This window comes from Hyperolius riggenbachi, chromosome 1 (assembly GCF_040937935.1).
Source record: "Hyperolius riggenbachi isolate aHypRig1 chromosome 1, aHypRig1.pri, whole genome shotgun sequence".
NCBI classification, from domain to species: domain Eukaryota; kingdom Metazoa; phylum Chordata; class Amphibia; order Anura; family Hyperoliidae; genus Hyperolius; species Hyperolius riggenbachi.
In genome coordinates, this window is record NC_090646.1 from 297,895,357 (window position 1) to 297,909,977 (window position 14,621).

At 43.1% G+C, this 14,621-nt stretch overlaps 1 protein-coding gene across 1 annotated transcript in view; it reads left to right on the forward strand.

Annotated features, from left to right (window-relative positions):
• Positions 1–511: 511 nt before the first annotated feature.
• ZAP70 (zeta chain of T cell receptor associated protein kinase 70) overlaps positions 512–14,621 on the forward strand; it is a 188,315-nt gene continuing 174,205 nt past the window's right edge. Inside the window, exon 1 of the mRNA XM_068233768.1 lies at positions 512–603. The gene's annotated coding sequence lies outside the window, so the exon portion shown is untranslated. The remainder of the gene's footprint in view (positions 604–14,621) is intronic.

Here is a 14,621-nt window from a genome sequence, read left to right on the forward strand (position 1 = left end):
TTCTGTCAGAAAGATCTGATCTACATACTTGTTAGGGGTCTATGGCTTAAAGGATTAGAAACAATGGATCATCAGGACAGCCAGGCAATGGACATTGTCTAAAAAGAAATAAATATGGCAGCCTCCATTTGTTTCTCACCTCGGATTCTCCTTAAATACTTTTTCTTCAGTTTAGTGGTAACACAATAACTTTCATTTCTCTTGTGGTAACACTGTATACTCAGTTTACATAGCAACTTAAAATACATTTATAAACAGAAATAATTTTGAATATTTTTTTTGGAGAATTGTACATATGCAAGATATCATTAAGTTTATTAGCTACTTTAAGTAATTTCTTTTTATTATTATCTACATACAAGGAGAACGCGAATGAATTGTGCAGGTGTTACAATTTCTTTATCTTATACAAAAATCAAGCTGGTATGCTGTCAGAGCTCTGATGCTCACTGGCCCCTCCCTTTCTCTTCACTCTTTCCTGCCACTTTTATGTCTAGAATGAGGACATAATCATTCACAATAACCTCTAAGAAGAAACACTTTGAGAACCACTGTTCTCTAGATTTCTACAGAATTTGGACTACGGTATATTGCAAGACTGAGGTAACCTGGTCATTTGTTTACTTATTTGTATGTATTACTGTGAGGAAACATATGTTTATGATAGCTGAACAAAGGTGAAAAAAAAAATCAACAAAAGAGAGGATTGCTGAGGTGAAGAATTATTTTTAGTAGAGGAAGTTTACAACTAAGAAAGAATTGGTTAAATGGTCAGTTGTGACCAGACTAAGTATACCAGAAACATCCGGAAAGGGAGATGCACTGAAACCTTTGTTAAATGGTCATTGGTGGGAGGATTACGGTCTTTCAAGTTAAGGCAGAATGTATGAAGTGTTTAGATGATAGGATACAACTGAGGGTCTGTTGTATTTAGGTGAAAATTAATACTGTAATGCAAAAAGTTTAAAGGCCTTTCCACACCGTAAGCGCTTTAATCAGTTTATTGAAGTGCATTTGTTTTGCTGATCGCAAGGGCACTATGACATAGTAATCGCGGTGCCCTGCACACAGTAGTATGATCCAACTTTAACCTAATCGCAAACGTAATGCTTGCTGTATTTTCCTGCATTTGCAATTGAGTTAAATGAAGGGGAGCACATGGCAGTCATATAGCAAATACTGTGCTATTCAATTTGCTTTGCAGTCTCTCATTTCAAAAAACCTCCCACAGTTTTTTTATTTCCACATCAGGAATTGTAATACCACCCGTTGATCACATCAGTAATCGTGGCAAAACATGCAGTTGTTAACTTGTAGAAACCATGATCGCACTGCGGTTGCAATTTTCTGTGTGATAGGATCCTTAATCTTAAGATTATGGAAATCATTGTTAGTTTCACAGCACCAATCTTTTCAAAAACTTCTTCAAAACCTATTTTAAAATGATTATCAAGTATTATTGCTAATACTGTTTTCTTATTTAATCAATCTTAATAGAAAATGTGTGTGTTTCTTAAAATTCCAAACCCATGAAAGTAATTTTTTCAATACTTTTGCGCACGTTGTTCAGGGAAGCGCCTTTAAGCTTTCCACATGCAGCTTAGGCTACTTGTTTTCCATTTCAAACGATTAAAAAAGGTCTTCATTTACCTTTCCAAATGTCACTACAGTAGCTAATTATTGTCTGGTGCGCCGTGCGCCTACCCACTGGGGGTTTTTAGGCTAAATTGCACCTAGGGCAAGGGAGTAAAAATCACTATAGGTGCCCGCAGTATAGGTTAGCCAGATCTAGATGCCCCCAGTTTAGTTAGCCAGATATAGGTGTTCCCCAGTTTAGGTAGCCAGGCACAGTTGCCCCCAGTATAGGTTAGATAGGTAAATGCCCCCAGTGTTGGTTAGTTAGGTAGCTGCCTCCAGTATAGGGTAGCCCGTATAGTTGCCACCAGTATAGGTTAGATAGGTAGGTGCCCTCAGTATAGGTTAGATAGGCAGGTGCTTCCAATAAAGGTACTGTAGTTAGTATAGTTGCCCCCAGTATAGGTTAGATAGGTAGGTGCCCCAGTATAAGTTAGATAGGTAGGTGCCCCGATTATAGGTTAGATAGGTAGGTGCCCTGAGTATAGGTTATATAGGTAGGTGCCCCCAGTATAGGTTAGATAGGTAGATGTCCTGAGTATAGGTTAGATAGGTAGGTGCCTCCAGTATAGGTTAGATAGGTTAGATAGGTAGGTTCACCCAGTATAGGTTAGATAGGTAGGTGCCCGCAGTATAGGTTAGATAAGTAGGTGCCCCGAGTATAGGTTAGATAAGTCGGTGCCCCGAGTATAAGTTAGATAGGTAGATGGCCCGAGTATAGGTTAGATAGGTAGGTGCCCCAAGTATAGGCACAGCGGCGGGGGAGCTGGAATAGTGTATTTACAATTCACCTTCCACCGCCGAACCCCCGCAGCCTATATCTCCTTCCTGTCCCGACGTCTGTCGCACTGGTAACAGTGCCCCCTGTAATGACATGCAATCACATCATCACAGGGAAACGCGGTTACCAAAGCAACAGACGCCTGGGAGAGGAAACAGAGGCTGAGGGGATCGGCGGTGGAAGGTGAGTTGTAAATACACTATTCTCGCTCCCCCTGCTGCTGATCCCTCCCACCGCTCAATCCAGCGCCCCGGGTGATTGCACTATTTGCACGCCCATAGAAACGGTGCTGCACTGGGTATGATTACATTATTACTACAAGGAGAATTAACATAAGCTTTTGTAGTTTCTATCAAAAAAATTAAAAGAGATTTGTATGAATGAGTCTGATTTCCTGCTCAACAAATGAAGTTTGTGCACAAGGAATCACAGTTAACATTAACTGCAAGCCAATCACAGTTTCTGCTTGCCATTTTATTATACTGTCAAAGTTTACAGTCTATAGGAAGCATAAAAAAATGTACACCGAATGGCTGTATGTATTCCAATGGCTTTTCTCACAGCTTTGAATACACTTTAAAGGTGGTTTATTTTTATAGGTGAATAATAATAGATGAAGGCAACGTGACTTATTTTGCATCATTCGCTGTCAGATAAAGAAATGCAGCTGTGACAGATGGATAGGTAGCCACAAGAACTGTCTTAGTGGTTACATTTTGTTCCTGACTATGTTTGTAGCAAATCTTGCTCACTATTATGCATATGATCTTACGGTCTGACCTTGTTTATGAAATTAAGTTGGGTATAGAAAAAAAAATATTGAAAGGTAGTGCATGTACAGTATATATGTGTGAGTGTGTGTGTGTATATATATTTTTATTACAAACCAGGTATTTATTACATAGCAGGCATTTCATCCATCAATTGGCACACCGTACAGGTGTACATATGATTTACTGTTATTTAATTGGTATTGCAATGTGGTTTTCAAGTCTTTTCAAGCCTTAAAAATATCCTTTCAGCACATTTCCAAGCAAAATTATTACTCAAAGTAAGTTGTTCCTGATTAATTTAATTTCAATATTACTTTTTTACCTTAATTATAATATTGGTCTTTGGGAGCTTACAAATGTAATATGGATAAGGTGAAAACAGAGGGAAACAGGTGAAAATCGTTGTGAATCATGTTCATGGATATACAGAAAGGTATTTAATTCAGAACAATATGAAAAGATGGAATTTCCGAGAAAAGTACTTTGTAGAATTATGGTGTTAAAAAAAGTGCTATCTATTGTATGGTGTTTTACTGGTACATCCAGTAACCTGTTTATAAGTTTAGATATATGGGTTTCATACCACTGACAGGAAATGCATACACTTTTTTTCTACCACACAATTACCTATTTTTGATCTCTTTACACGTTACATCACTTACTCTGTGACCAGAACTATTGTTTAAAATGTGGCCATGTATACAGTATATATTTACATATTCTTATGCTCTGCAGCCATACTTCTGATGAAGTAATCATTGTTGTATGGAATGCATTTAGTTCTAATGGTTGTATATGAATTTGAATGGTTTATACAGTAAGGGAATATTAGATCCACACCAATTTGTAAAACCTATAAATACAGTATATGAAAATGTATACAAAATACTGTAATTACCAACAAACCCCTATTAGCCCTTCTCAAATGGTACTATAGTACCTAAAGTATAATGTGTAATGAATTCAATTAAAATGTAAACACAGTAATGGGCTAGATTAAAGTCACTGGAGTGCTATAATATAAACACACATCAATTTTCTGAAATGGCCTGACTTTAACTATTAGTGTGCAAATACAATTGAGCTTGCAGTACCTGAATCAGTCACTTGTTAGCTCCAATTTATCAGGTCAAAAGCGCATACATTGGGAAATAGTGGATGTTAAAGTGAACCTCCAGACTAAAAATCTACTCAGCAGCACTGAAAAGGCTTGGTATTTCTTTTTTTTTTTTTTGAAACAATTTTTATTAGTATATAACATCCATAGTAAGAAAAAAAAAGGGACCCTTCAAGGGAGGGTATCTGCCAAGCAATATGTCATAATTCACAGGATATACAAGTCAGAACTTAGTTAACAGCTAACAACTAACAGTCAACGGCTAACAGTTAACAGTTACACAGTTACACAGCAGCATTCAAAACTAAATATACTCTAAGCAAGGAGAAGCATAGTATGGTATTATATTATTTGGTTCAGGAATTATTTACTAATAGTTACATTATTATAGGGTGGGTTACAGAGGGCCCGTTATATCCTTTATTCATTAAGTTTTTCTATATATTTTCATATATCTTTATATATCTTTATATCCTCTTATCTTTATCTATATCTATCTCTGTATCCGTATCCATATCTATCTCTATCTATCTGTCTATCTATCTTGGCAGGGGATAAGCGGTTCCTTTCAAGAGGCAATGATACTGTATTATTTTATAATCACAAAAGTGTTAGTAAGCCTGATTTCTGCTATGTGATGTGATGTGATGTGAGGCCCAAGTGATGGCAGCCAGGATCAGTTGTAGTGGAGGACAGAGGGAACATCTCCGAGTGTCGGCTAAGTGAGGGGGGTGGGACTTAGTGTCTGTTTGTAAGCATCACTGCTTGTATAATCGATCCATAGTGCCCAGGTATTGTAGAACTTGTCTCCCCTGTGTGCTTTCAGGGCTATAAGTTCTTCTATCTCATGTATTTGGTTGATTTTTTCAAACCATAGTTTAGTTGAAGGAGGATTGGGTGATTTCCAAAGCAGTGGGATACATGCCTTAGCAGCGTTGATCATATGACAAGGCAAGGAGGATCGGTATTGATGCAAGGCATCTTGGTTCATGTGTAGTAAAAATTGGTCTGGAGATAGTTGCAGGTCTACCATAGTGATTTTTTTAATTTGGATTTGTACATTTTCCCAGAACCTCCTTATCCCAGCACAGGACCACCAGATGTGGAGCAAGTCGCCCACTGCTGAATTACACCTCCAACACGTGTTGGGGATTGAGTTAATCATGGTGTGTAAAATTTCTGGGGTTCTGTACCAGCCAGAGAGCAATTTGAAGTTGCATTCTTGCATCACTGTGTTTAAAGAGCTCTTAAAGGTTAAGATGCAAGTTCTGGACCAGTCCTCATCTGAGTATAGTTTGTTAAGTTTCTTTTCCCAGTTCTCTTTGAATAAAAATTTGGGATCCTGGGTTTCATCCAGAATAATTTTATAGTAGCGGGAAAGGAGGTGTCTTTGAGGAGTGGCCTGTTTGCACAGAGTTTCTAGCAGAGTAAGTGGTCTTGACAAAACCCCAGTTTTACTCAATTGTTGCATATAGCTTCTAATTTGTAAGTATGCCCAAAATGGGATCTGATCCGAGGTGCTTTCTATCAATGCAGAGTGAGCCGGGAGGGTCCCATCAACCATCAGTTCTCCTGCTAATAGATTGGGTGAATGCGAGAAAAAAGGTATAAAATTGGGATGCTGTCCAGGGGGAAAGTCTGGGTTATGTCGAAGGGATGTGAGTGGGCCTGGGATAGAAGAGATAGAAGTTACCTGACATAAGGCTTTGAAGTTTTTCAGGGTAGGTCCTATTAAGGGGTGTGTTCTTATCTCCGAGTGGGCCTCAGGTGATGTTTTTGTGGATGAACACCACGGCATCCACAGTATTGGTCTCTGGAAAAATTCATTTTCCAAACGCACCCAGTCTTTGGATTCAGTGTTGCAGTGCCAGTCTGTTACTCTGCAAAGCAGAGCAGCTTGGTAGTAGGTCCATAGATTGGGGAGACCTAGTCCCCCTCTGTCTTTTGGGTAGCAGAGCTTAGCTTTTTTGAGTCTAGGGGGTTTGGTGCCCCAGATATATCTAGTGATCGTTGACTGCAACGACTTGATCCATGTTTTGTTTAAGTGGATTGGGAGGGCCTGGAATAGATACAATATTTGTGGGAGGGTTGTCATTTTGATGCTAGCCACCTTACCAAACCATGAGAGGGGCCTACCACTCCATTTTCCCAGGTCACGTTTAATTGATTCCGCTAGTGGAAGGTAGTTTTCCCTAAATAACTCTGATAGTTTCCAAGTTATCTTAATGCCTAAGTAAGTAAATTTGTGAGTCTCCCATTTAAATGGGAAGTTCTGTTGGCATTGCTTAGCAATTGTATCCGGCAGAGAGATGTTCATGGCGGCGGATTTGCTGTAGTTTATTTTTAAATATGATAGCTTCCCAAAGTCGTCAAATGCCTGGAGTAAGTTAGGCAGTGATATTAAAGGTTCGGTTATAAAGAAAATCAGATCGTCAGCGTATGCTGCAATTTTGTATTCTTTAGAAGCAATCCGAATGCCATGAACATCTGAGTTAGAGCGGATTTGTATAAGGAAGGGCTCCAATGTAAGAGCAAAAATGAGTGGTGATAGCGGGCACCCCTGCCTAGTTCCATTCCCTAGGGGGAAGCTGTCAGATACCGTGTAGTTAACTTTAACTCTGGCAGATGGGTCAGAGTAAAGTAAGGATATCCAGTCTTTCATGTGGTCTCCCAGTCCCATTTCCCTTAGGACTGCGTGAATGTAGTCCCAGGCAACTCTGTCAAAGGCCTTCTCGGCATCGGTGGAGAGAAAAATCCCCTCCACCGACCCCCGAGAAAGCCAATGATGTATGTTTATAACTTTAGTGGTGTTGTCCCTGGCCTCCCGTCCGGGGACGAAACCTGCCTGATCTTTGTCTATCCAATAAGGCATATGTGGCCCTAATCTAGATGCTATAATTTTTGAGAATAATTTGAGGTCGTTGTTTAGGAGGGAGATGGGGCGATATCCAGCACAGGAAAGGGGGTCTTTCCCCTCTTTAGGGATCACAGTTATGTGAGCTTCTAAAAGTTCTCGTGAGTGAGAGGGATCTTTTGTCAGATTATTGAAGGCTTTTAAAAAATGTGGACATAGCAAGTCCCCAAATTTGCGATAGTAGGGGAATGAAAAACCATCAGGTCCTGGGCTTTTCCCTGCTGGTGTATTTTTCAGAGCAAGATAGAATTCCTCTGGTGTGATTTCTGATTCAAGTTTTTCCAAATCTGAGTCAGGGAGGCGAGGTAGTGAGTTTTTCTGTAAGAAGGCTCTAATTAAGGAATCTCTATTTGCTTTATTTTGGGGGATTTGTAAGTTATAAAGATCCCTATAAAAAAGTCTGAATTGTTCTGCTATGTCATCTAATTTGTTTGCAACAGTAGAGTCAGCCTTCCTGATGGCGTTAACCTGTAATTGCATTGTCCTTTGTTTCAGAACTCTAGCCAACATTTTGCCGGGTTTGTTCCCCTGTTCATAGAAGATCCTTTTCCTATGGAGAAAGGACTTTTGGGCTCTTCTGTGTAAGGTCCTTAGTAGGTTTTGTCTAGCTTCAGTTATTTTAGTCATATCTGTGGGGCCAGGGGCTTTTTTGTGTTTTAATTCTAATTCTCGCAGTGCCTGTATTTGATGATTGATGAAACCCTCCGTCTCCTTTTTAATCTGTGCTCCTATGCTAATAAATAGGCCTCGGATTGTTGGCTTATGGGCTTCCCATGTAAACATGGGATTTGTTTCTTCATTAACATTCAGGTCGAAGTATTCCTTTAAAGCTAGTGAAATTTTATGTACCGCCTCATCTCCTGCCAAGATATCAGGGTTAAGTTTCCATAGCCATTGCTTGGGATGTATATCTTTTCTGTGGAGCTTGGTAGTGACCGGGGCGTGGTCTGAGATGGACATTACACCAATCTCAGAGCTAAGAAGTCTGTGAAGGTCCCTCTGCATAATCAGAACGTGATCGATTCTGGTGTATTTTTGGTGAAGTGGCGAGAAAAAAGAGTAATCTCTTCCTGAAGGATTAGCTAATCTCCATGAATCAATTAGTTGCATGGAAGTCAAGGAGTATTTAATATGCTTCAAGGCAGAGTAAGGAAGGGAAGATTTCCCATCCGATGTATCAATCTGAGGATCCAATGAAACATTGAGATCGCCTCCAATCAGCAGAAGGCCCTCACAGAATCCCTTCAATTTGGTCAAAACAGTCCGTAGAAAGCTTGGTTGCTTTGTATTTGGCGTGTATATTGAAACAATAGTGGTTAGTTCATTATTCATTTTACCCTTAATGAAAATAAATCTACCCTTATCATCTCGTATTAAGTCAAGCAGTTCAAATGATATACGTTTATGGAGGACAATCATGACTCCCTTGGTTTTAGAGAGGGCATTAGTTGCATGATAAATCTGCGTATAGTGTTTATCTTTAAATGAGGGGATTTTATCTCTTTGAAAATGAGTTTCCTGTATGAGGCCCACATCTGAGTTCAGTTTATGTAACTCTAAGAAAAGAGAGTGTCTTTTGGAAGGGTTATTAAGGCCTTTCACGTTGTAAGAAGTAATGGAGAGGGGAGCCATGATTGTCCTCAAGTATTGATATGGAAGGTTACAAAAAATAAACAAGATAAGGAGCGTAAACAAAAAGATAGTAGTTAGAGCACCAGTCATGTATCACCTTTTGATGCGGTTTTTATGTTCCTAAACCAAATAAAATCAGATAGTATGTTAAATGATCTATGAGCTGCTGCTGTGTATAGTTCAGGATTTTATCCCAGGGTACACCAATATAACAGATGGTGTTTCCCTATAACTGGGATACTTTGGGGTATTTGCCTACAAGCGGGTGAAGGTGGTATTTAGCGGCCTGTAGCTACCCCTGGTGGGGGAAGTGGTCAGGGAGCCAGACAAGAATCAAGTCTCGTTACGGACACTCAATGCTATTCAAAAAAAAAAAAAAAAGAGAAAAGTGGAAATATGGAAATATCCAGTGAGTGTCCTAAGGGATCCCAGCATAGCCATCCCCTCCACCAGTAGCAATATATAGCATAGCAATAGGGGCTAAGCAAGCCATATTTTCCTCCAATTTGGGTGGGAGGAAAAATAAAAGGGGGGGGGGGAGATACTAAGGAAGTAATCAGGTAATCTTAGTAACAGCCTAAGGATAATCTAGCACCAAACTAAATATCTTAATTACAATTCTATGAAATGAAATAAAGCTAGGGTATCTAACACATATCTAAAGCTGCCTTCCCTGGGGCAGTTATTATCAGAAAGGATTTATATATAGAGGTGAGTTAGCCAAGCTATAATAGCTTATAGCCTCCTGCAGGGTAGTGTCCAGGTGTTCATATTCAACCTAGAAAAGAAGGATTAGCTTCATAAGCATCAAAATAGCATTGTTCATAACCAGAAATTAGCAGTAGCTGCGGATCTGAAGCCTTGTTTGTGAAGGCATATAGATATAGTCATGGACTCAAGTGTCCTCCATATACCTCTTATTACTCTCCAGACCGAGGATGAGGAGACTCACTGTCCTCTCTCATTCGGGAACTTCCCCTGGAGCTCGCCGGGGAAGAGCTGCGGGTGTTTCGCTTTCTACGCATAGTTCCTCTGCCTCGTGTGCGGCGAGCGTTCCGGGAGGGAAAGGTGTCAGAACCTGCAATTGCCCCCTCTGTATACATTCGGTCTAGTATAACCGGCAACCGGAATTCGCTATACCAGTCTGGTAAGTTAATCTGAGAGATCTGCAGTATATCGCAAAACTTTTCCAGGTCGGAAGGTGTCCTTAGTAAAGCAATTCGTTCATTTTTTGATGCGAAGAGCCCAAATGGGAATCTCCATTTGTATGTGATCTCATGTCTCTGCAGTTCAGATAGTAACGGCTTCAGTGCTCGCCTGTTACGTAATGTGATTGGCGATAAATCCTGGTATAATGTAATGGTGCTGTCATTGAAGTATATAGTGTCCTGTTCTCTGGCTGTACGCATAATATCTTCTTTTAAGGTAAAGTCAACTAGACAGCAAATTACGTCCCTGGGAAGGTCATTAACTTTAGCCCGTGGTCTTAAGGCCCTGTGCGCTCTTTCCATTTCTATGGTACTTTCCTTAGGTCGACCCAATAGTTCATTAAATATAGCTTGTAATGCTGCGTGTATGTCCTCGTTTGGAACGGTTTCAGGGATTCCCTTCACCCGAATATTGTGGCGTCTTCCCCTGTTATCTAAGTCCTCCATGTGACGATTCATTTCAATAAGCTGTAAGTTGTGAGAAACAGCAGATTGCTGTAATTCCTCAATAGCTGCGTCACGACTGTTCCCCGCTTTCTCAGCCTTGTCCAAGCGCTCCACTAGGCCTTTCATCCCATCTTTAAGTTCAACCATCGCCCCCATCATGCTATTCTTGATGTCAGCTGCTAACGAGGTCATGTCTGCCATCGTAGGTAACTGGCGCATGTAGTTGAACATTGCAAGGTTGCTTACCGGGGAGTCGAATTCGGCAGCGGAGGGGGCTTCAGCGACACGGTCCAAGGCGGGAGCAGGCGCCATATTGGAGGCCTTGCGGTCAGCTTCTCCTGTTTTCTGAGAGCGGAAGATAGCCGGGATGTTTTTGTTCTGGGTGTCGGTCGTTCCCTGGACCTTCAGGGTCGTGTTAAGCTTGTTCGGCTTGCTTGCCATCACGCTGAAAAGGGGTGGAAGAGGCAGGGTGCTGGGAGTCCTCACGGAGCGAGAGGTTTAAGCGTCCATCTTGTTCGGCTTCCGGCCACGCCCCGCTTGGTATTTCTTCAACAGTTTCACAGCATCAGTACTTTGTTTTTCTTACCCAAGCCTCATTATTAGCTGCATAGAAGCTAAGCTCTGCCCCATCCAAGAAATCTGCCCGGGAATTTTTCCCCTGATGCTGTGCAAAGCATGACAAGATGTCTGATGGTGCTGTTCTCCTTCTGCTGTTTTGGTGCAAATTTCTTTTTTTAAATTTTGAATTCGAGATTTGAAGCCTAGTGCGCGCAGCTGGGAGGGGTGATCAGGAGACACAGGACAGTTGAAGCTGTGTCTCATGCTCCCTGTCACGGACGATTGCGGGGACGCAGGCGCGTCCTGGAACCGCCCGTGAAGAAAAGCGATCGCACTCGATTCTCTGCGTCGATTGCGCTTCAAATCGATAGAATCTGGATTTATTGTGTAGGAGGTCTGCAGTCCTTTCTTAGCAGAGGAATAGCATCACCTTAACTGCAGGATGGCTCTTTTGATATGCTAATGAGCCTGGGCCCAGAGAGTCCCTGGCTTCAAGCTGTGCTGATGGCCCATCCATCAGGTATAAGGTGACAAACACCATGACAGAACCAAATTTAGAGTGAGGGAACTCAGACACTCCGACTCCTTTTCCCAGCAGGGAGCCGACATGTGGCTTGCTGCTGCCAACTTCAAAGAACCTTTGCCTGGGAATGACCTGGTATAAATCCCAGGGGTCTCTCATATTCCATAAATGGCTATATGTATCATATTTTCTGTGTTGCCAGGCTGGCAGACCCTCCAAACTAACAGAGCAGGTAGGGCCCTGCCTGGCGTTGGGTCTGAGAACATTTCAGAACCTTCTGAGGTAAAGACTGCCCGTTAGGCAGTCCAACAGTGCCCTAATGGTACCACAGGGGTCCCACCCCTCATGTTTGGTATCAGACTGCTGGGTACATCGAGGCAGATCTGAAAATATTAGTAAATCTGCCCTGACCTGTACGGTTCTGTGAGATAGAGCCCATATATGGTTAAGGCATGATTTCTGGTCTCCAGGACAAGGGCAGGACTCATCTCATGTTCTAAGGGGGTGTGTGGGCCCGCCCTCACTTCCTCCTACTGAATCAGGGGCATAAGAATGGGAGAGGAGCCAAAACTCAGAGTCCTCCACACTGAACCATCTTGCACTCATCAGATGCCAGCTTGAGGATATGCTGGTATCCACCTGGTCTGAACTCTGGACTTTGAAACCTAGGACTTTATGATTCTTCCCACAATAAGGACATCTTTCCAGGAACTAAGTAATTTTCTCCCTTCTTTTATTTTTCATACTGGCTATTGCTGTTTTCATAATTGTTGATTTTCATAATTGTCTGTATATATTAATTATTTATATTGCGTGAATAAACGACTTTCTCCAAGTCATTCACTTTCCGCTACCCTGCTTATCAGCACACACAGAAATGATCCCGGGTCTCTGAAGATACGCTACTGTTTGTTTGTTGTTGGCTAGACAGAATATCGTGTGTTTAACCGTTTTATTCGTAGGATTAGTCAGTCAGTTAGTGGGCCCCACGGTCCCATAGTAACCGCGGTGGTGGCAGTTTACTCTGAACCAGTAGGTGACGTTGTAATCACCCGTGTCTCACAGGCTCCCTTCTGAGTTGTCTGTGGCTAATTCTTAACGGTTCCTGCGCATTGACTGCGACCAGAGTTCGCACGATCTGTGCGCTGGCACCGTTTAGAAGGCTAAGTGCGGTCAGCCACTGAGGGCACCTGTGACAGTGGTGGCAGTGGTGGGATCTGTGTTGTGCTGAAAGTATCTGCGATAGCGCTAGCGCTATCGAGAAACGAACTAATTCGTTGGTGTAGCTGGAAGGCAATATATTTTTTATATATACAGAGAGACTGTGTAGCCAGTACCCCTCCCCAAAAGTTTTATTTTATTTGGCATGGAAATGTCCGGGAACTACCAGAACATGTGCCTAGCAGACCTGGAAAATCTTTGCGAAGAGAGGGGCATTGGCATCCTCCGCAAGACAAAACAGGACCTGATGGCAGACTTGTCCAGATGGGATGCCCAGCAACTGCGGGAGCTGGGAGTGTCCGCTGAGGTGGATACCAGCCCATCTGACAATCAAGGGGAACCAGAGGCTGAAGATCTTAGGCGTACAGAGGTTGAGCATCCTGCGGGCCCTGTTGCAACAGTTACGCCAGAGACTGTCAGCCTGGAACCGGCCAGTACTGGACTGTCCATGGGTGCTGACCCGGTAATGCAGCAGGCATTACAAAAGCTGATGGAGACTGACCTGGAAAAGTACATGCAGTACATGGAAGCACGAGAGGAACGGGAGCGCCAATCTGCAGAACGCAAGGCTGCTGCTGCTGAACGCCACGCGGAGAGGGATGCCGCTGAGCGAGAACGGGAGCGCCAACGACAGCATGAGCTAAACATGGCAAAAGTGCAACAGGCCAGCCGGAGTTCACCGCCCAGCCTCCCTGCTGAAGGAGCTGCAGCACCCGTAAGTGCAAAATTTAAATTTGCTAATATTGAAAAAGACACTGACATTGACTTGTTTTTGCGGTCTTTTGAAAAAGCATGCCGTCAGTATCGTCTGTCCCAAGACCAGTGGGCCAGACATCTGACACCTTTGCTGCGCTACAAAGCGCTTGATGCCTTCGCAGAATTGCCTGCGGAGAAGGATAATGATTATGCTGCTATAAAAGACGCTATCATTACTAAGTACCAGCTGACGCCAGAAGCCTATCGGAAAAAGTTCAGGGCCTGGCAGAAAAAGTCTTCTGATTCGTACCGAGATGTGGTCAGCAGCTTGCTCACCACACTCCGTCAGTGGACTCTAGGCCTCACCAAAGGGTCTTATGGCGTCCTGGAGGACTTGATAGTCCTCGAGCAATTTCTGAACATTTGCCCTGCTGATGTACGACAATTTGTGTTAGAACGCAAGCCGACTTCAGCAACTGTCGCTGCAGACCTTGCTGAGACTTTTGCAACTACCCGGGTGGCTGATACACGCAGAACTGTCCCATCCAGCTGGAGAGGAGGTCAGCCCAATACCTCGGCAGACCCTCCTGCCCCTGTGAGCCGTCCGCCACAGAGGCCACCCAGCGCAGCTGCTGCACCCAGGCCTGCAGCGCCTGGAGAGGTCACCTGTCACTACTGCCGCCAGCCCGGACACATGAAATTCGACTGTCCGGAGCGGAGACAGACACCACCAGCACCTGGATCATCTGCATCACCTGCACCTCACCCACAGCAGAGGCAACCCGCCAGCGAACCACAGCCTGGATCATCCGATTTTGTCCTGTTTGCCCGCGGAAAGGAAATCCGCGACCGAACCGACCAGCAGCAACTTGTTAGAGTGAACGGCAAAGTTGTCACCGGATTTCGAGACACCGGAGCTGACATCACGTTAGTTCACTCACATCTTGTGCCAAAGGAGAGCATCAGCTCCAGCCGATCCCTTGCCCTTACTGGAGTAGAGGGCACCCTTTTCCACATAGCCCATGCCAGAGTGAAGCTGGATTGGGGAGTGGGAGGGGTCCACGAAAGGGTTGTTGGGGTTATGAAGGATCTCCCAGTCCCTGTGTTGCTAGGGAC